Raw genomic sequence first — 23,854 nt, forward strand, 5'->3', positions numbered from 1 at the left:
CCAGGTACAACTGCTACTTTTTGAGAAAAAGCTCCATTGACACTAATTTAAATTTACATCCCTACATCTTTATGCAAACATTTCAGTCTATTCAAAATGCATTTTTTCTTAACACAAATGATGCCCAATGATGTAAGAATTATGATGTTCAAACTGAGATTATCAAATGGCTATAAGAGATAATGACATCCTGAATCACACGTGTTGTAAAAACATGGATATAATGCCTCTGTTCACAACAATATTCAAGGAAAACTATTTACTTTCCTATGTTTCAGGTTACCCCCCCTCCCTATTTAAGAAGAAAACTTCCAACGAACACTGGAATAATACAACAACTGTCAAGTCAATATTTTGCCAGAGGCCCATTCACTATTCCAAAGGCACCCTGTCAAAACTATTTGAAGTGAATTGTCACAAGTAAGATTTAATTCTTAGGGTAAAGGTACGATACAGGATTGGCTTTTGGTTGGATGCATTCAATTCAATTACATCTTAAAACAAACTTGTGATTTGTATCAAAATCGTTATTAATGTTATAGAGAAATCAATGAACAATGGTTATTTTGTACACATATGGTCAATTTGGGTTGTTAACAAACAAAATCAGATGTTGTTTGTTTTTAGATTATCAGGTAGTTTTTTCGAATATGCCCTTATTTCAGGGGGAAACATTTCACAGTCCTAGTACTAACTTCATAACCATTAAGCTTTCAAACAGAAATTCAACAATTAAAGTATTTGAGTGATCCTTATCAATCCTGTAATGTACCTTTAAGAAGAATATTCAGTTTATCTTAACAAGACATAATGCTTTGATCAAGAGGAACATGCTAATTAAGTGAAATGCAGTTTAACTTGGTTTATTTTAGTAAGACACAATACTTTGAGAGGAACATACTAAGTCAAATGCAGTAAAACTTGTTCATAGTAAGACATAATGCGTTTATCAAGAGGAAAAATACTGATGAGTCAAATGCAGCTTAACTTGGTTTACTTTAGTATAAACACACAATGATCTGATCGAGGGGAACATACTGAGTCAAATGCAGTATATGTACATGTAACTTGTTTATCTAGTAAGACACAATGCTTTGATCAAGAGGAACTACTGAGTCAAATGCAGTTACTTGGTTTATGTTAGTAACACATTGCTTTAACCAAGAAAAATGGTCACAGTCAAATGTACCTATTCAGTTTGTCCAGGCAAGATATAACACTGCGGTCGAGAGGAATATTGTCTTGGATGTTCAGGACAATTTTCTAGAAAAAAAACAAAGTTTTCCTGAGGCATGTGGGATAAGCCAAATTGAAAACATAAAAGCTGGCTAAATACACTTTCACCGATGTCAGGAGACAAGTGGAGCTGCTGACAGCCAACCCATCAATGATCACGTCAAATGAAGTGCAGTCCTCAAGTCTGTTGTCATTACCCTCAATGACAGGCCAAGCTGTCCCCTGTATATGAAAAAATAAATACTTTTAATTAGGGAATAACAGTGTGTTAATTAGGGAATAACAGTGTGAGGACCTGGTCTTCACTGTGTGGTAATGACCGGGTTGGTGGCTGGCTGTTGTTAATGGACCAAGCCAAAAGCGATTTTCATTAACAGCGGCCATGGTCATTACTACCCAGTGAAGACCAGGTCCTCACACTGTTGTTCCCATGAATTAATACCTTTACTGTGAATTTTTACTTGTTCCACAGAACTTGTCTTTACATCACATTTTAATACACCCCAACGTGACCACTCTTCGACCAATCACAGTGCATATACTCTCTCTGAGGAGTTTATTAATTCAAAACAACACAAATTGGCCATTGGTATGTTGCAGATGCAATTTCAAAACCCTCATCAGTTTATGAGTATATAAAATGAGACTGCCTCATGCATAGTGTAGGATAAATGGTGGTCCAAGGTCCAAATAATGTATTCTTCACTTTTGTTTGTTCAGCCAAAAGTGAATTGTAACCGAAGGTGAATTTGAGAGTTTGTATATCAGTCATTCAAAAATTATCAATGTCTTTCTTTTCTTGAGTTCAAGTCTTTGTCTTGCGTTTGAGTTGAGTCCAAGTTAAGTCCATGAAGTTGAGTGTTAATTCAACCCAACATGTGACAAATTAATACAAGTTATAATTCAAGTCATGAGTAAGTCAATTAAGAGTTTTGGATTTGATCATTCATTCATAAATATCCCAGACAGTTTCGCTATTCCCAATGGAGAGCATGTCACATGGGGGTGTTTTTATGTCTGAGCTGGACTTGTTTAAGACCGGTTGGCTAACGCGTGTTAAGCACTCATAGCCACACGCCTACCTTAATGACGCAATGCTGACATAAACCATGCCCATTCAAACTTGGCCCTTTATTGCATGGACATGACCCTGCCAGTCTTAAAGGGTCATTTAAGACCTCACTACCACTCTTTTATTCCCTTATTTAAAAAGCAGAGATGCATCACAAAACAAGAAACAGAGAGGCACTCAATTGTTTAAGTCTACTGGTTAATTATACTGTGTGGAATATGCGCATGCTTATTCAACCAATAGACCATGTTCTTTTGAGTGTTATTGTTTCTTGTTACGGCTGCAGTGTGAGCAACCCTTTACTTACCCCATCTTCATCACCCAGAATCAACATATTGCAGATTTTTTCTTTTAGTGTACATGGGATGCCAAGGATGGCAGCAATACTGATAGCTTCTGTAAAAAATGCAGAAAAACATACTTATTTTAAAGAATGTTATTCTAGAATGTTAAAGGACTTCCTCGTCTCTGGCTTGGTCCTTCATCACCTTGTCACATGACTGTTATAAAACCCTGCAATATAAGAAACAGTTTTCCTATGCTAATTACAGGAGGTCCAGTTGACAACTGGCTCTGTATATAAATGAAACGAATACACAGCGCATGGATTGGGGGTGGGTGCTAAACTGCATTTTCCTTCAGTTTCATTTGTAGCTGAATGGCATCCCCATGGGTCACTTGAAATTGTTTTCACACCATGACAAAAAGTGCCAGTCATTAACATGCTCTGTACAAATGAATATGCAGTTCTACGCTCCATTACACAACACGCAGCTTCATAAAGGTATGAGGCTTTAGGACTGAGGGTCACATGTGGTTGTAGGTTACACACCTGTACGACTCTTTTCATTCCGTTGGTGACTAATAATGTCCAAGGCCTGCTTGAAACATGCTGCTGGATTTTTGACACCACTGACAAGCCTGTTGACTGCATTGCCATACTTCATCATACCTGCATCAAAGAGCTGATTGATGGTCTCTTCTCCAGATCGCAGACGATTGAATTCTACCAGTATCTGTCGGTGTCAATAAAGTTATGAATTACTTGACCTGTATATCTGCATGTGTTAGGATGGCAATGGCCTTTTTTTTTTGCATGCCCTCAAGTATTTGCAAAGTGTTTGTGATTCTTCTTGTTTGCGCCTGTGTATTTGATATCAAAAGTTGTAATAAATAAATTTGAATTTACCAAAACATGTACTACAGGTTTTTTATTGGGGGTAGTGTGACCTTTCACCCTACCACCTGCTCAAATCCTAACGGGTGAACTAACTAACTCTTTCTTTGGACTATTTTTGGTACACCTCACACAAACCACTTTTGCCATATGTGTTAGCTCTAACTAGGTGTCATTCATACTAAGTCTCGACCAATTAAACAAATGAGATTTTTTCAATGAAAAGTAAAAGTCAATGAAGTAGAAGTCGGTTAGTTTCCTTCTTCTCTTAAAGTTAAGAGTCACCTGTACACTTGAAATGTATGTTGCCAAGTTTAAAAACAAACTTGATCATCTTGATAGAGGTGAATAAGGGCTTCTTAAAAATAAAAATAAAATAAAAAAGACGAGATGCCTGCCAAACAAGCATTTAAGTTTACAATGGCCACCAAAACAAATATAATCATGAATAATGATCGTCGTGCACACAGAGAGGGCAAAGCAGGCTGGTGAAACAAAGTTTGGCTACGTTGATGTGTTTATGAGATTCATGTCCATTAATGTAATAACAGAAATAATGTAATGGCATACCTCTTCTTCATCGAACAGCCATGGATAAACTTCTTGGATCTCCTTAATGGTTGCTTTGCCTCCAGTAATGAGTTGTCGACGATCCGCTAATGTTGCACACATTGCCAACTGGACACGCTCATGGTTGGGTTTCTTTTTTTTTGTTTCTTGCTTCATCCATGTTATGTGGGCATTGATCGAGGCGTCATCTTCTGAACTTGGGCGTAACGGCTTGTAGTTAGTCACGCCCCACTGTGGAGGAGACTGCTTCTTGGATATGGTTGAGTAGTTGTCTGATGTTGACTTCCTCTTGTGCAGCAGGACTGATGGTATGTTTTGGTCATCACGCTTGCGGGAATTGGCAAATTTATACTGCAACCTGTATTTCCAGAGACTCTGAAATCCATTTTATACACAACAGTATTATATAAATTAATACTAAAAAAATAGTGAAAATTTGTATTCATTATCCCCTATGCAAAATTACTTAAATTTAAAAATTTTTACTTTACCGTTTGTCACAAACAAAAATCTAACTTATCAACTTATACTTACTTGGGCATTGTCTAAAGTCATGATAGGCTGACGGGCCAAATGAGGCATTTTCTCCAAAAGAAGATGTGTTATCTTGTTGTACTGCTCAGACGTAGGATAGCTGGTTGAGAGAAAAAATTACAAGATGAAAGTAAAAGTCCAGGCCACTAGCCCATTTTCCACCATACATGGGATGAAAAGCAACAGAATTTGTTTAACCAGTTTATTTGTGTGATATCTATATTAGTCATGTATCAATATTATATGTTAATACCTATCGAACCGACACAGTATTTAGTCCAGAGCATTTTGCTATTTCTATGAACACTGGTCTTCTCATGATTGAGATGAGGAGGGAGCATTTGATCTCCCTTCACCCTCAATGTTAAGAATACTATAGAATAGCTTTTTTTTTGCACACAATGAGATGATGCTCTTGAGGTATAATCTAAATGCACTTTGGTAAAACATTTTTTTTTTTTTTTTTCGGGGGGTGGGGTGGTCACCTGACACCACAATGTACCAAATCCCAGTATAGCCAAACTACACTTTGTAGGTGTATGTGCTGCATTATTGTAGGTGTTGAATCATTTAAATTTCCTGACTGATTCCTCTGCAAAGTTGAGAAAGTACTCAAATGATTTAACAAAACATTAAGCATGATCAACCTTATACTTTGAACTCAAGTTCTGATGGCCGGCCGAGTCACCAGAGTGTGGGTTCGAGTCCTGGTTATGACACTTGTGTCCTTGAGCAAGACACTTAACTTTAATTGCTTCAACCAGGAGTAAATGGGTACAGAGATCGTTGATGTGAATGATAAGTACGTGTGCGCCGAAATGGCTGTCGTAGTGGGGCTGCATACTAAAGGAGTTGAGATGGTTTCAGGAATGCTTAAGGCCCCATGAAGAGGGGGTAGTAATGTTGTAGGCACTTTGATACAATGCTTAAAAGTGCCTACATAAATGCCTGTTATTATTATTATTATTATTATTATTATTATTATACTTACTATGTGTGCTTTGTTATGCTACTGTAAATAGCATCTAACATAGCTGACCTCTCCCCTTCCTTCAGCACTTGGCCCGTTTCCAGCTTTTGACATATGGCAGGAGGAAAATCTGGTAGGTTGTACCCCTTCAACCAGTTGCTAGATAGTATCCGTGTAGTTGATGCAGTCTGAATGAAAGTTGCACATGCAACATCAGAGGCTTCTTCAGGGCTATCAAAAGTAGTGCGAACAAAGGAATAAAAATACATTGTGATATTTTTTAACAGAAAGTTTACTTTTTTAATGTCAGTCTCAATGTGTTTATTAAACTGCTTTATGGGGGGGAATGAGCATATAAGAATACCATGAACTTCAAAAGCATTTTTTTAAAGATCTCATCCCGTGTTCAGTCTAGCAATGACCTTTACAATAAAAATCAAGTGTCATGGGTCTTGAAAAGTTGTTGCCTTGTCTTTGGCTTAATTCAGACTGAAAGGTCTGAAAGTTGTTAGCAAACAGACTGTAATTGCTCAAGTTGGTGAATTCAAACTTTTTAAGAACCGTTAGTTCCCAGGTAAATGCATCATTGGCTCTTGTTAAAAAAATCATTTTTTTTACACGGTAATCTTGTATAACTTGTCTTTGGGTTCAATAAGTGAAAAAAGTAGTTTTAACAAATTGTTCTTACCCGATGGTGTCCTTGATCTGGACTTTTGAGTTGTTTTCCACCTCCTCATGGTCATCAGCATCAACCCAATCTTCAAAATCACGGTCCCAAAGCTGTGTTTGGCAGGCACTTAGTCCAAATAGTTCACATGCCTTTTTCTTAATGTCTTCAACTTTCACTATCTCCCCACTGTTCAGGTCAAAGTTAACCCTTCTATTTTTTTCTCCATAAATAAACAAGTATCTATTTAAAAAGAAAAATAAAAGAAATCATTCGGAATCTCCATTTGTTTTATTCAGATTTTTTTGTATTTGCCTCCTTTTTTTTAAATGTACCAAAACTGAGTTTAAAGCAGCTGGGCACTGACAAAGAACTATCATTTTGCTGTCTGCTGGAAACCTATGTGTGTTCTTTAACAAAGCAATACATGCACAACTGAAATTTATTTTTAATGATTACACTATGGGGACACTACATGTATGTGATGACGTAGTACAACAACCTCACCCATGTTACTATGATAGACCCCTAAAGGATAATGATCTACAAGTTGAGATACTTCCAGGACAGAGAACTCATCAGTAAATGTTAGTACATAGCCAGAGATGTGACGTATATATTCACTGTCCCTAGTGTTTTGGGTTACAAGATACACTTTGCCATCAATCAAGCAACACATCTCTATAACACCAAACTCCACTAGTCCATCTTGACTAAATCCTACAGCAACTGCGAGACCATTGCAATACCAGGTACCAGCACACAACACTTTCTTCGCAGTGTACACTGACTCCCCATTGACTAGTGGTTGCAGAATGTTTTGTATGGATTTCAACAAAATCCTCATTGGAACAACATGACCACAGGTGTGATCAACCATATCTTGCATGAGAAATGTTTTCTTTGTTCTCATCCAGGCCTGGTAGTACTCATGCCTCATTGCAAGCGTCTTACTCATGTTTCGTCTGTTTTTTGACCGGTTGGCGAGTTCCTTGAAGTACAAGTGTTTCCCCTCATACCTCAATGTCCAGCAATTTACGAGTGGTCCAAACTTCAATAGCAACTTTGGATAGTGAACTATGTAATGGAACTTTGGCTTCATTGAATTATCTGGAAACTCGATGAAGTAACTCTGTAGGAACATTGCAATCAGGTCTGCAAGGAATTCAGTTAGCGGGACATCTCTTTGATATGAAGTACAGACTTGCACTACATCCCCAAGAAGAAGTAACACTGACCACACACTATCATCTTCTGGAACTCTATGACCTACCATAAGTGGTAAAAGGCGAAGGAAACACCATGCTTGTACAGCCTTTTGCTTCACTTTGAATTTTCCTAGTTGGGATGCCATTTTGGATGGTTTGTTTGTTTTGTCGGTACCTCTGTACGGAAAGTTTCACTTGGTCATTTAGAAATTCAGTGTAAAGTATTCTTGTCCGACACAATGACGAATGACATTTCATAACATCTGGCACTATACCCTCAAAGAAGTCATGAGCAATATCTGGTGGTAATCCATGTACAACATGAAAATTGTCCAGTTGGTGAAGTGGACTTACTCTCTTGATTCCATACACATGTGCTACAGCTGGCATTTGAATCGCTAAATCTGATTGTTGGTTGTATGAATCCTTTGTTCTAAGAACGAGATCTGTGTCACGGAAATGGTCTTTCAAAGTGTGTTTTGTGATCATGCAGTATCTACACATACGATCTGTGTTGAAACTCTCTTGGAAGCCTCCGATTCCATGTGCAGCCAAGTTGTCCGCCACAACCATCGAAAGAGATCCCTTGAAGTTGTACATCATGCCATCCTTTTCAACATTTAATCCAACAGATTCCAATTGTTTCATATCTTGTATGAAAGGGGCCAGTACCTGTAGTATTCCGTATTCTACCAATACTTCTGATGGACAAAGTATAACAAGTTGAATAGAGCAAAGCTTGGAGCGAAATTCTGGGGGAAGATTACCAAGACAAAAGTAGAAAGCCGAGAATTTCAGCTGTTTTACTTTATTTCCTATAGGATTAGCAACTGTGAAGTCATCATAATATAATTGGACTTCAATAGTTGAATGATTCTGTGAGAACAACTTGTTGTCTTTGTAGAAGGAACCATCGCAAAAATCTTTGATAAACCCTCACTTTGATGTCCATTTACCACTTCAGCAAAGATGTCATCTTTGTTTAAAAGGGATTTCAGAGTCTCCAAAACACTGACATACTGCATAGACTTCACCTTACCATTTTGTCTTCCCAAAACATACTCAACAGGCTCAACAAAGTCAAAATTATTCTTAACAAAGGTGTTAAGTTGGTTGGTTTTCCTGAACAAATTAAAAGACTCTTCCATGTCTGATTGGCTGAAAATTTCTTGTAATTCTTCAGCTCTCACTTGAGGAAGCACATCTTGAGCTCTCTTGTGCAGTTGCTCCCTTGCTTGTTCAATTATGTTTTCTACTTCATCTGCAACATGACTGCATATTTGATCACATACTTTAAACTGCTCTCGCAAGCCTAATATAAAACTGGAAGCTACTCGATCAGTATCTACAGGATTTTGTGCTTCTTCATTTGGCAAAATCCTTCCTCTACCTCTTCATCGCTACTGGCTTCTGATAGTACACCATCTTCCTCATTCATTCCTTGCCCCTCGAAACCATTTTCTGGTGCCAGTCTTTCATACCTGCCCCAAAATGCAGAGTGCATTTTCTTCACATGAAGCTGGAATGATCTAACACTGCGGAAAACCCTCTGACAACCTTGTAAACCACATGTTATAAGTGACCTTGGACCATTGTGAATGTACCTGTAGTGATTCAACAGTCTCAGTAAATTTTGTGATCTATATTCACATTGACTGCATATAAAATCTTCCTTTGTCTGAGTTTTCTTGTAGCAAAAACCAATTCGCTTTTCATTTTTAATTAAATCTTTGTCAGTGTTGCTGCTTGCTTATGATTGGCAAGCAAGATAAAAATACAGCTGAGGACAAATTGAGCCCTCAAAACATTGCATTATCCCCACCCCCTTTAAGTTTAATTTTTAACTACACTGTTTTAGTAGTCTTAGAGGAGACCGTCAAATTAGAAAGGTGACTGTGTTGATTGAGAAAGATTGAAGATGGTGTCCGATTGTTAATGTTGTTTGATGGAGACTGACCTGTAACATGAAAATGAAATGTGAAATGAAATTAAAAAAAACAAAAAACAAAAATGAGAATGGCCTATAATCTGGACGCCATCGTTTTTAAATTCCAACAATTAACTATTCAAAGTTCAAATAAAATGCTTTTAAAGGACTTTGAAAAAAAAATTGATAATTAAAATTGTATGTCATAATTTTTTGACATATTGTTCAGTTTGACATATTGTTCAGTTTTTTTCTAGAAATATTGTTAACAATGAGATAAAAATTATGCCTTTTGAAAAATGCATTTTGCTAATCAAGGTCAAAGGTAATATTTTTACACATGTACATTATTATACATGCACATAATAAGCACACGCATATGTACATACTTTTTAAGTTTTCATCCTTAACCGCCATTGTTCAAATAATCATAATTCAAACTGTGCGCGTGCCCATCCCAACCTTTTCTAGAAATATTGCTAATGTACATCTTAAGCTAACATTGAGATAAAAATTATACATATAAAAAAAATGGCCTTGCTAATCAAGGTCAAATGTAATTTTTTTGCGTAATTAATGTTTTTGTGGTACATAATATAATGTTGATTTAGTTTTTATGAAATCTGGGACATATTAAGAGCTTTAAACTGGTGTAAAAATTATCACTGTAGGCCCCTAGGTGTTTTATTTTTAGAGATGGTTATCAAAACATGACAATAGGTCATTCCGTGTCAATTCAACACGCTTTTGGACTTGACCAACACAGATTGAAACGTTACTTGGTGTGCTGAATGGACTTATTGAGAAACCACCAGAACAGACATTTTATGTCATTCAGATAATTACTTTTTGAGATACAGCTTAACAAACTTTGACTAATTAGCTTGACCCTCTATGTTTGGACAACCATATCTCCAAAAGTAAAGCACCCACATAAATAAATTTTCCACTTTTTTAAAGCTCTTGACATGGCCTTCATTTAATAAAATAAGGAGAAAAAATTCCACGTAGCACAACAAAATTACGCACAAATGTGACATTTGCCCTTGATTTGCGAAAATGTATATTTTTCAAAATGCGTAATTTTTTCATTGTTAGCTCATGATATAAGCAACATTTTTAGAAAAATTTAGGATGGGCACTCTTACAGTTTTGGAGTTATGATAATATGAACACAGGCTATAAAGGTTAAAAACTTTAAATGAATGTACATATGCAGGTGTACATACATGTATACAGCTGTACATGTACATCATGTACACGTACATCATGTACACGTACATCATGTACACGTACATCATGTACACGTACATCATGTACACGTGTATACAGTAGGCCTATAATAGTTAGTACTGTAACTTTAAAAACATGTCCCATGACATGACTCATGTGCAGTGGCATAACTAGAAGGGGTGGGGGCAGGGCGGCCTCCACCCCCTCCTCCTCCCCCCCCAACCCTAATTGAAATCATAAAAAATGTTTTTTTAAAATGTGTAAATCAAGTAACATATTAAATGGCTTGCACTTCTTGGGCCCCAAAAGTAAAATCTTTGCCCCCACATGCCCCCCCCCCACCCCCAAAAAAATTGTGCGTAATTTTGTTAAATGCTAAGTGGAATTTTTTTCTCCGTCAAGAGCTTTAAAATAGTGGAAAGTGTTATGTGGGTGCTTTACTTTTGGAGATATGGTTGTCCAAACATAGAGGGTCAAGCTAATTAGTCAAAAGTTTGTTAACCTGTATCTCAAAAAGTAATTATCTGAATGACATAAAAATTCAGTTCTGGGGGTTTCTCAGTAAGTCAAATCAGCACACCAAATTTTGTGTCGATCCGTGAAGGTCAGGTCCAAAAGCCTGTTGAACTGACATGGAATGACCCATAAGCCAAATTCAAATCTTGGCGGTTTAGAGAATAACAAAAATTAGAAACTAACCTTGCCTTCCAAGACATGCTGCTGATGATGAAATGGGTTTCTCACAGGACAAAGCTGCTCAGACTACAACGGAAATATAGCAAAACCTACAACTTTACTATTAAATAAAAGTATTCAAAATAACAGAAAATCTTAAATGAAACATCTTATCTATTTAAATGCAGACAGGATGGATTTTAAAAAGACAATGTTTGAAAGATGTATTGTCCCGCATTTGAGTTACAGGTGCTGTTTTATATTTAGAACTTGAATGGCAACCAATCAGAACATACAATTAAGCAAGCTAAGCTGTAAACAAAACAAAAGAGCTCACAGTTCTGATGGTTATTATTTTTTGCATAAAACAATCCCCACTCAGTGGAGATGGTTGTCAAAATATTTTCTCTCCAAGTTCTGTGAAGTCTGTGGCTTATAATTGTGCTAAAAAGGAACAAATATTCAGTGTGGTGTGAGTATAGATGATGCCTTAAAATTTTGTTTTGCCCTACACCGATGTGATAAGCACTGTATATATATTCAGTGCTTTCGAGTCTTGCGGATAAAAAATTCCACAGGCAACATGGTCCCAATTTCATAAAAGATGTAAGCAGCAGTTCCCTCAGCAGAATTTCTATTTCATAAAGCTGTTTATCGTAAGCAAGGGTAAATGCTGGCTAACCCGCTGTTAGCACATGAGTGACGTAACAATGCAAATCCATGGTGAACGTGCATGCGCGCTGCGAAATTTTCTGCTAACTTGAGAAATCATGGTGAATGAAATACGTTTACATATGTATGCTTGAGCACATTTTTCTGCAACAGTAAGCACAAAAATGTGCTTACCGGTAAACAGCTTTATGAAATTGGGCCCTTGTCAGGATTCGAACCTATGACTCCTGCGTGACTACAGCAGATGTCTAGACCACCAAGCCCGGTACCCACTGCAAATAATACTGGATCCGCCTTGCTCAGTGGTCTAGTGGTTAAGTCGTGGGTTCGAAACCCACCTGAGTTGCCTGTGGAACTTTTTCCCCAGGACTTGAAAGCTCCTGAGTATACAGTGCTTATCACATCGGTGTAGGGCAAGACATTTGTTTTACTCATTTCCCATGATGCAATTATTACATATATTTAAAGGTTTACTGAAATACAAAGTATGATGCTTTGATATTGCACCTTATATTGTTTTTAAATGATTAAGTTGGAAAAAAGTCTTGTGCATCCCTGTGTAATTTTAAATGATTTATTTCCTTTAAAAATAATTGTCTTCATGAACTCCTAAATAGGTCACTCTTTGACATGGCTAGATTCTCAACATGACCTCACATTCATTGAACAGAATTGAGTGAGTTTGTTAAAAGAAAAAACACATATTTGTCATTCATTTGACAGACCCCATTTCAGAACAATTGTTTTCTGGAATAGCTCAGGAAACATGTAAGATGATGTCACATTGAGAATCCAGCCATTGTCAGCAAGTGACCTATTTTTGTTGGCATTCCTGAAGCCTTATTTTTTAAAGGAAATAAATCATGTGTACAATGGAATGTATAAAATGATTTTTTACAACTAAATCATTAAAAAAATTATGAGGTGCAACATAAAAGTATCAATACTTTGTGCTTCAGTAAACATTTAAAGAATTATACCTTGTCCTCGTTAGTTGCTACATTATAAGTCTTAACTTGATAGTCCAAAATTTGGGGCTGATGGACTATAGAGTTGCGATAACTACATTCCATCGCTTGGTACACTTGATTTTCCGGACATGCTACCGTTATTACTTGTTACTTGTCGTTAGGCCTACGTTTGTTACATGGAAACTTTAATGCCCATGTTTTCAAATTCAAGTTAGTTATGAATATGAACTTATTTTTAAATGTAAAGTCCTTGCTGATTGGAAGACATTTAGGACCGCACTTTATGATGGCCAATAAATAATAAGCTTTGACCATCCCCATAATATTATAATATAGCATGGGTTGATTTAAACATTAACCGACTAGGCCTTGCACATCATGTGTCGTGCAGTAAAGCCTAAAGCAAGGGCATGCATTGCATACAAACTACAATGATTAGGCCCATCGTTTGTGTACACACACGTACACTATACACACGCCCGTAGCCCCACTGGAAAAACAACAACATGCTAAACAAGCTTTTTTGTTTCGTCCTTTTACAGTCGCTATATCTTGAAAATATACAAACTTTACAATAAAGTGTTCTACATTAAATTCTCAGTCTGGCAATATTAATTATAGGGTGAAAATCAGAGATTTTAAACTTGAATCTACCTGATAAACTTCGCCTGCATGCTCCATTTTGACACGTAATGCAAGGCCTAGCCGCCGTTAAGTGCTGGCCTATGCACCTAGAGTTCTGTGGCCAAAAACACTAAAAGCTTTTCCACAATATGATTGTAGACTAACGTCAATGTAACGGTCTCCCTCTGGCTAAGTATGTTACGGTTTTAAAAATGTAACGGGAAAACCAATATTCTCACCTTATTTCTGAAACTGGTCGGAGCCTGGATTGAGCCTCCTTGCCCTGTGAAGTGTATGTATCACACACGCCGAACGGGAGAGTATCATGTACGCCCTGCATGCTGCAGTTTGCAAGTTAACGGGTACAAGCTAAAAACCCAAGTTACACACTAACTATACATTGACGTTGCCGCCGGGTACCAGCATCCTGCTAATTCGCGGGCAATTTATATTTTTCCCACATCTAAAATGTTGGGAAGGCGGGAACATGACCAATCTTACTTAGTCAAAGCACCGTAGCTTCATACCAGTCAAAATTAGTCAAAACCCGACATTTTGACTAAATCGTTTTAGTCCAAACAAAATTCTAGTCACGGGTTAAATTTCTGACTTATAGTGATTAGTCACAGCAAATATAAGATTAGTCAGGCTAACATTACATTAGTCAGAGACACAGGACTAGGCAAACTTAGTCATTTTGACCAATTTATAAGCAAGATTGACTAACTATTTTTTACAGTGTAGGGATCCTATACACCAGTTCAGGCGCGCAGTTTTGTGCACAAAGACATGAGGAAATCATGTTCCTTTTCACTCTTTATGGACATAAAATGTTTTCCTCAACGACTAACACATTTTCCTTAATATGACATTATGATATACTAATGAAGATCACTGACTACAAAATTTGCAACTAAATAGAAACCGAATAATCTTGAAAATGGTGCTTTTTTTAGGTGAATCAGGGGGAAAAGACTTGAAAACTGCATGAAATAGTCACTAAAATGAGATTTTTGTCAGAATTTCAGTATTTTCCTTTGTGCTTAATAAAAAAAAAAAAAAATGGCAAGAATGTCGTAAATCGTCATATAGTGCAGCCATGTCAGAGAAATCGCATAGATTGTCGAGAAAGACATTAAATTTCCATAAAAAGAGAAAAGAAACATAATTTCCTTATATCTCTGTGCACAAAACTAGGCACATTTACACCGCAGCAATGGCCGCAGTGCTCAACACTTGCGCGCCCGGTGCGCGCCTGAATTGGTGTATAGTTGCCTATGTATCTTTCATGATAAATACAATGTTGAATAGCATTGACCGTCAGGTGAACAAACTTTCCATGCCAGTTCCTTGTGATATCACAAACCCCCAAAACCATCATCTTGTTTTTCTTTCACCATTGCAAACTGCTCTGTTCTCAGTAAAAAATCAGGTTTTTCCTCTTGATTGAAATGCACTTGTGGTTTCTATAAACCATTACATCTGCCCCAGCTTCATGGCGCACATACATGTACTTCCTTTGCTTGCCACAAACAATTGTATAGTTTGTTTTCAGAACATTACTTGACAGTTCAGGCCTTCATTTTAATAAATCCGAGGAGAGCTGTAAATCGCTCTCCTTAATTCAAGAAAATGAATTAAGGAGAGCGTTTTGCTCTCGCTAACAAAACCCAAGTTTAATGAACACGTATTCAAGAAAATGGACACAAAGTTCACCAGTTGTTTAACTTTTTCTTACTCAATTTAATGAGTTTACTTTAATCATGAAATAACTTTTTTGCAATCCCACTCCATACCATTTCAGTGCGAAATTAACATCCATAATCCAGAGACAAACAGTGACACACAGCCACATTTTAATGTGTCTGACTGTCTCATTGACCAATCACAACCGCGAAACCTGATCACCATTTGAGCGGTGGCATTTGGTGATATTTGTACTTATGGTGATCAGGTTCCACGGCTGTGATTGGTCATTGAGAAATGGGTGAGGCTAAATGGATCAGTGGCATAGTTGATCACGGACAATTTCGTCCTGCATTTTTGCATAGCAAAATGTATAGACTGAACAAGTTTTTTGCACATTGAATAATGAGTAGCTAATAATATTGAGTAGCAAATGATGAATTTTGAGTAGCAACTGATACATTTCGTGTAGCACTTGCTAAGCTATACAAGGGAAATCGTTCACTTCACTGTAGATGAAAGAATAATGAGTTTGTTTACAACTGAATTGTTTTGGTGTTTGTTGCTTTGATATTGTTAAAGGTTTTGCTGTCTACTTTCTTGTGTCTTATTTATGTTTGGAAAAATCAAAAAGATGAGTCATCTGAAGTGTCATCAGGGTTAGTTGCTGATTCTGACCCAGCTTCATCCTTAGGCTCAGACCCAGCTTCATCCTCAGGCTCAGACCCACCGCTGTCACTGTCGGAGCTGCTACATGATTCGCTGTCTGAGATTTGCTGGGAGTGGTTGTCTTCTGAGAGTTTTATCTTCTTTGGACCAGGACCATCATCAGTAACTCGTTTGTGACTCTTGGACATGAAGACTTTGAGAGCACCCTCAAGTATCTCGTCACGCTCGAGCTCCTCCCAGGAATGATGATTGGCCTTGATAAGAAGAAGATCCTCCATGGTGTTATGGTTGAGGGAGAGCCTTCGATCAGACAGCATCGATGTCAGGATGCTGAACCCACACTCAACAGTGCTGTTGCTCACTCCAATGGCCATGGCTACCTCGACAAGCAGGCATATGTTTGGCATGTCATGTCTCCTGTACTGGACAATCTGCCCCAACATATCCTTGGCCTTCATACCTCTGTAGAAATTTGTGTGCAAAACTTTCAACATCTGCCACTCTCGCTTGATCTTGCTGGACTGGAAGTCAACAGCAGCCAATGAAGTTGAGAAGTGAGCAGCAACAACTTCCATTGCTTCCACCTCAGCAGTCACGTCATCCTCTCTCCAGTTAGCAGGATTCAGCCAAAACATGCTTGTGTACACGCTCCCGTTTTTGAATGAGCTGAATCGGTCATCAAGTTGCTTTATCAACAAAGGAACGCACTTCTGACGGAGACTGTCGCTGACATCATTTGCTGCATGACGGAGATTACGTTGGCACATTCTCTCCATAGAGACTGTTCAGTATTTCCGATTTTCTGCACTTCTTCTCATGTGGCCCTCTTTGGGAATATCCCGGCTAATTTTACTGTTATTTGGGTCATAAGTAAATCCAGCTTTCTGGATCAGAGAGGCTGAACTTTCATCCTCAAGTAGGCCCTGCAAGCTGATCTTTGTCATCTCAATTGCAGGAAGAACTTCAAAAGCGTGGAAATCCCCTCTCTCAAACTTCAGGGACAGAGCTGAGATGATGTCAAGAAACTCAAAGAACAGACAGCTGGTGGCAAGAAAATCAGGTCGTCTCAGCTTTTTCAGAATACCTTTGAGTTTGGCATTCAGGTTACTGTGAGTGCTGTGCATGATGGAGTTCTCAATAGCCAGAGCAAGAGGGATCCAGTTGTTGAGAAGGATGCGCAGACCATTTCTTTGGTGGCCCACAAAACGTGTTCCGTGAACCTTTGGAAACTTGTACACTTGACATTCCAGTGCTTTTCCAGTAACTTCAAAATGCCTCTGGAATTTTCCTGATCTTTTCATTAAATAGTAGAGGGTAACCATCAGCTCTTTCACCTCAACAAGAGCAGCCTCATTCATAAGGACGTCTTTGACTGCCAGTTCCACTCGGTGTGAGATACAGTGAATCATAACAAGCCATGGGCGGTCATCTTTCTGTAGTCTAACCAAAAGACCATTGTAAATTCCTGTATTGACAGATGCTCCATCTGCAGTAGCCGATATCAAAGCTGTTGTGTACTTGTTATCAGGGAGCTTCAACTGCTCTGTCAGTGCATGTTTGATAGATTTGTTAAGATTTTCTGCAGTTGCATCTCCATAACTGTCTACGTTCTCCAGAGCAGCTACGAAGAACTTCGGATGCCCATCTTTCACGACCCGGACATCACAAGCTCTTTCTCGTTTCCAGTTTTTCTAGTCTGAGATCCTTCACTCAGCACAGAAAATGCAGGAGCTGAACACAATATGGATGTTAACTTAGATCGGATGACATCTGCGATTACATGAACAAATTCTTTTGCTCTGTTGCTGCTCTCTGTTCCTTTGATGAGCTTCACTCCATTGGCTTTCTGCACTCTCACCAAGGTCTTGAAAGTGGAAAGAGGTAATCCATCAACGGCCATAATGTAAGCACTTCTCAGCAACTTTCTATATGCCTCATCTGATACGCTGTGGATGGCCTTGGCTATGTTGGGCTGGGTACGTTTGACAGGGCCAGGCTTAGCAACGACACCTGAGGATGATGCCTCTCCTTCTTCACCAAGTAGTCTCTGATATTCCAGACCAATGGAATGTGCCTAAGGAGAAAGAAAAAATTACCAAGAAAGATAAAACACAATCCACAAAATGAATGTTTCGATACATTAAATAGTCAGGGTTCTCTCCAGGATTTTTTAAAACTGTGGGCTTTTAATTTTGGATGTTCACAATCCCAGCATGTGAGCGCGAAGCGCGAAGCCCCCTACGGCGTGGGGTCCGGGGCCCGCTTAAGGGCCCCGGGAAAATTTGAGGTTTTACATGCTCTTGCTGCATTCTGGTGCATTTTAAAAGACTCCAGAGGCATCTGAAATTACTTTTTTTATCAAGGATTTTTGTGTGTGTAAGCACACTTAAGTGAGCAATAATTCACAAAATAAATAACAAAATTGCAAAAGGACAGGTAACACAGTTTACCATTTAGATACCAGCCAGTGTTTTATGTTCTTCAACCCTAACTTATTTTGAGTATGTTAAGTTCAGATACAAAAAATAAAACTTAATAAATTAATACAAAGTCTCTTATAATCTGTCCTTTTTTTTTTTACAAGTGAGCTGCATTTTTAATGAAAGAAAACTTTTTCACACACAATTCACATTACATGTATACAGTCAATTTGGTAAAGAATGTTTAGACACAAAAAAGACAAAAATATCTTAAGTAAACCTGTGAGTGTTATTCATGGCAACATACCTGTCGGCAGCTTCGTCGCTATTCATTGGCCTGAAGTAAGTCTTTATGGCAATTTTGTTCAGCTGAATCTTCAATCTGGCAACCAATCTCATCACACTGGAGGCATAATATTTCCGCATCACTTTATTGCCGATATTCTTTACCATCCATTCATTTCCCAACACAATGATCAGAGGATCACTCTGTGCTTCTTTACCAATCTGATCAAGCTTCATAATAGGAAAGACCTCATGACGAAGAGCCCAGCTTGCTGTATAGTTGATTACACCTGCCAAAATTTTGGACTGGAGAATCACTTCTCTCTTTGTTATTTTTCCATAGTCATTATCCACAACAATACATGATGCCTGGTGGCGGACTAGAACTGACAATTTTACCCATTCATTGCACTTGGGGCATGGGCCATAGTCACACACATCAAAAAAAACATTCGGTCTTCTGGCCAGGATAATTTCACCCTTCTTCTTCTTTAGTACACGCAGATTGTGAAGATGGTTACCCTTGTTTCTGAGTAGGTCAAGTTGCTTTTTTCTTGTTCTCTCTTTTTCTTTCCTAGTTTGCGGGCTGTCATTCTCAGCAAACACTGTCTTGGCTACTTGGCTGACTTTGTGCTTAGTACGATGGACGGAGAGCAAGTGTTGAGAAATGTGTGTTACCAATTTTGAGCAAAACACACAGGCATACTTAGAGTTATAGACCCTTCCCCAGTTTTGTCGTTCTTGAGACTGCAATTTTCCGGATGTAAATATTTCCATTTTTTATGTCACATTGTTTCTCATCTTGATGGAGATCATCCTCTTCATCTTCATCTTCATCAGTTATGTCTTCGGATTTATTGGCAAGACCTGTCTGTGGCATAAACTCACTATAATCAACATCTTCAACCATTCGTTTCTTTGGAGAGACAAAAGGGGAGTCAGTTTCAGTAGCACTCATATCTGAATCTGGATGATAGGATGAATCACTTGATGAACTTGAAGAGTAATCATGGTATTCAAGTGACTGTGAATCCAGAAAGCTCATTGTATTTTGAAACCGAAGCGCAAACTTTTTGGAAACATGTGAGTCAGGCTCAGAGTCGGCCACTTCATCATCAGAATGCAAATTGCTGGGATCTATTTTATTTAAGCTTGTGACTTCAAAAAGAAGATCATGTACTGCAGTAGCAACCATCTTGCTGCAGCAGTCTGCTGACCCTTCCTGTTGATGGAGATCTGCAGTATCAACCATCCCTCTGCGGCAGTCTGTTGACCCTTCCTGTTGATGGAGATCTGCAGTAGCAACCATCCCACTGCGGCAGTCTGCTGACCCTTCCTGTTGAGGGAGATCTGCAGTAGCAACCATCCCTCTGCGGCAGTCTGTTGACCCTTCCTGTTGATGGAGATCTGCAGTAGCAACCATCCCACTGCGGCAGTCTGCTGACCCTTCCTGTTGATGGAGATCGGCAGTAGCAACCATCCCACTGCGGCAGTCTGCTGACCCTTCCTGTTGATGGAGATCTGCAGTAGCAACCATCCTACTGGAGCAGTCTGCTGACCCTTCCCGTTGATGGAGATCTGCAGTAGCAACCATCCCACTGCAGCAGTCTGCTGACCCTTCCCGTTGATGGAGATCTGCAGTAGCAACCATCCTGCTGCAGCAGTCTGCTGACCCATCCTGTTGATGGAGATCTGCAGTAGCAACCATCCTGCTGCAGCAGTCTGCTGACCCTTCGTGTTGATGGAGATACTTTTTTGCTGCTTCTACATCCTCTACAAACGCATCTAGGAGGTGAGGATGTTTTTGCAAAAGTCGTTCTATATAGGAATGAAAAGAAAAATATAGAAAACCTTCTTAGCTGTATCCAATCTCGACAGTAAAATAAAAATGTGATTTTTGAAATGTTCCGCAGGATGATATGATGTAATAGGGTTCCTTTAAGCGAGACTGTTAACACAAAGTGTATTCTCAATGCCCGTAGCAGTATGGTATACATAGCCTCAACCAATCGTTTTTTTAGATCGTCTCATATAGCCCAAGTATCTACTAGCATTAGGGTACTCAAGGCACTCAGTCTATAAATGCTTTCTTTAAAGACAGGTTAATGAAGTTTTGAATTCTGAGACCCATTTATGTAGCACCTTATAAGGGTTTACAAGGTGCTGTGGCGCATTCAGCAGCCACAGCTAGAAACACCGAGGCAAACCCCTTCTCTTAGCGATAAGTGTTAATGGGTTATTTATTGTGCATTACACAACACATGGGACCAACAGCTTAACGTCCCATCCGAAGGAAGAAGCAATAATGGGTAAGTGTCTTTAAGTGAGTCTATATTGAGCATTTTCTCAGAGATGGAAACATAAAACTTAACAATACAAACAAAAAATAATACAACAAAAAAACAAACAGAACACCCATGCATCTTTAACAGTTTGCTGAATTACTAAGCACATGAAGGCTATTGACGCTTTCATGTTACACATTATAATTTTTAAGGTCAAATGGGGTCACACTGCACAAAAGTTTTATATTTCAAGGGCTTTCATATGGTGCAAAGATCTTGTACATGCATGTAGCATTTTTGGTTCTCACGATATTAACTTTCTAATGTAACCACGTCATCAATGACATCATCATTCCAAAAAAGTTGTGGTTTCATCTACATGAACTTACTAAGGTCTATGTACAACTTTATCAAGCTTTACTTTTGTTCAGAACTGCTGGAGAAGGTTAAGAGATAATAACAGCGAGGTTTTTTTTTTTTTAAGAGTAAACCGCAAAATTATTATTGAATTGGTATTAACTTGGAGATGAAAGCACACGCACAAACAAATTACAAACAAATAATAATAATAACAAACAAAGGATGAATAAAAAACAAACAGAACTCCCATAAACCTTAGGGTCTGCTGATTTACTAAGTATTGATGCTTTTATGTTACACATTATAACTTTATAATGTATGCAACCCAAACTTATTAATGAATTAGTATTATCTTAGAGATGAAAACACACACACAAGCAACTTACAAACAAATAATAATAAAAAACAAAAACAAAGAATGAATAAAAAACAAACAGAATTCCCATAAACCTTAGGGTCTGCTGATTTACTAAGTATTGATGTTTTTATGTTACACATTATAATTTTATAATGTATGCAACCCAAAATTATTAATGAATTTAAATTGAACATTTTCTTAGAGAAGAAAACCTTTATGGTTATAACGTGAACGTACAACATATTGGCATTATGAATTGAAAACAGTAGAACAGAACATATGAAAAACTTGTCTCAACATTTTCTTTTATTTATACAGTACTATACCTTTACCACCTTCTACTAAAATTTGGTCATCTTGACCAAACTTCCTCAAATTTCGGAGTGACGCTTTCATTCTGTGAAGGATTTTAAACATGGCTAACATTCATCCAAACATTACAATATACTTCTTATTGTAATGTCAAGAATATAGTTCACTTCAAATCACTTCAAAACCAATTTCAGACAAAGATTATGATTTTTGGTTCGACAATTTGCATTCATACACAAGGTTTTAGCAACATGTAACTTGCAGGGGAAAATGTGCTGGAATTAGCTGACAAACTTTTCTTTTTCAGTGCTTGACTACTATTACATTTTCCTAGTACCACAAATAATATTATTTAAAGGGATTGTATAAGTTTGGTATTTGGAGTTGTTCGTTTGTTTTAATTCTATAATAACTGTAGATGTATGACACAAGAAGTAGTTTTTCATAAAAATGTTTCATAAAATGTTTCATAAAACCATCAGCCGCAGTGCATCTTACATATGTACCAAGCATTTATTTATTTATTTTTTTTGTAATTACCAAACATCTCCCTTAAAGATATTGAAACACTTACACATACATGTAGTGGAAATGATAATAAATATCAGGTTTTTGCATGCCATTTAACTAATTTCTGGACATTTCAACACTCATGCCAACACACTGCCAACGAGTACCAGGCTGATTTGATGCAAAAATGATGCACCAAACCAATAGAGACTAACTTGCAGAAAGAAGCATGTTTCACATGTCTAGACCTTATAAATATGAAAATGACCAAGTACATTTTCCATGACCAAGTACATTTTCAGTGGTATGAGTAAAGTATAGCCCAATATGCCAAGCCTTTGCAAGTGTAAAAAAAAAATGTTTTGTTTTATTACAAAAAATTCATAAACCCCATGGGGCAGGTCAAACTGACCATGGTGTTCCTTGGGTCTTCCTCTATACAGATATTGGTATTCGGCCAGTGAGGTATGACCACTTGGAACTGGCCATTGCATTTTACCTAAAGGGCCATGTACACTGTTATTTCGGTTGTGTAAAATCTTCAACAAGTTGTGTAAAATTTTACACAACCCCTGTTTACTATATGAACCTAGCAACTGTTGTGTAAACAGTTTACACAACCGAAGTTGTGTAATTTGTAAACAACAGTTGTGTAGTATTTCTACACAATAATGTGTAAGATTAATTTACACAATTAGTTGTGTAAATCGTTTACACAGCTATTGCTTAATGTTTTACACAATAGTTGTGTATTACTTTTAAGTTGTGGAATGGCCATTTTAAGACACATAAAAAATATACAATTCAGAAACCTTGGTTTTAAATTAAATTTTGGGGTGAGTTTTATTAGCCACAACTAGGCCTACACCAAATAACATTTCACATCACAATTCATTTTTATGAAGGCATACAATTAACAACTATAACAACAATAATTGACAGTCTAAATTTGTTTTCCATTTTTTCTTCTTGGGGGGGGGGGGAGTTAGTGATGGGCGTTTTGTGCAATTTGAAACATTTTGTTTTTACCTTTTTGTTTCTATAATGTGAAAAAAATAAGAATTTCAAAAGTAATGCGCACTGGTATGTGCGGCCATTGGGCAAACATTTCAAATTACAAAACAAAAGCTGAAACACTACCCCCCGCCCCCCAAAAAAAAAACACAACAAAAACAAACATTAAATCCCAATCAATAATTGCACAGTGGAAAAACAATCTAGTAAGGTTTGCAGTAAACACCATGTACATGAGTTTCGAAAAGACCAGGTGGTTTAAATCTTGATGCCTCAAACCAGTGTGATTTGATTTTCTTCAGAGGAATTCTTCGTTTTCTTGAAGACAATCAGAGCACACTGATCGAAACATCAAGTTTGTTAAACCACCAGTTCATCCCAGAACCACCACAGCTCATAGTGTGGCGTTTGTTCATAGC

The 23,854-nt window shown here is 37.8% G+C and overlaps 1 long non-coding RNA gene across 1 annotated transcript; it reads right to left on the reverse strand.

Moving 5' to 3' along the window:
- Positions 1-1,280: 1,280 nt before the first annotated feature.
- On the reverse strand, positions 1,281-13,866 carry LOC117305816. The gene is made up of 4 exons (XR_004520733.1): positions 13,776-13,866; positions 11,294-11,356; positions 2,616-2,704; positions 1,281-1,458 (listed from the first exon to the last, which is right to left on the reverse strand). It is a non-coding gene; the product is annotated as an uncharacterized LOC117305816 (long non-coding RNA).
- Between the last annotated feature and the right edge of the window lie 9,988 nt (positions 13,867-23,854).

The sequence above is a fragment of the Asterias rubens genome, unplaced genomic scaffold (assembly GCF_902459465.1).
Source record: "Asterias rubens unplaced genomic scaffold, eAstRub1.3, whole genome shotgun sequence".
NCBI classification, from domain to species: domain Eukaryota; kingdom Metazoa; phylum Echinodermata; class Asteroidea; order Forcipulatida; family Asteriidae; genus Asterias; species Asterias rubens.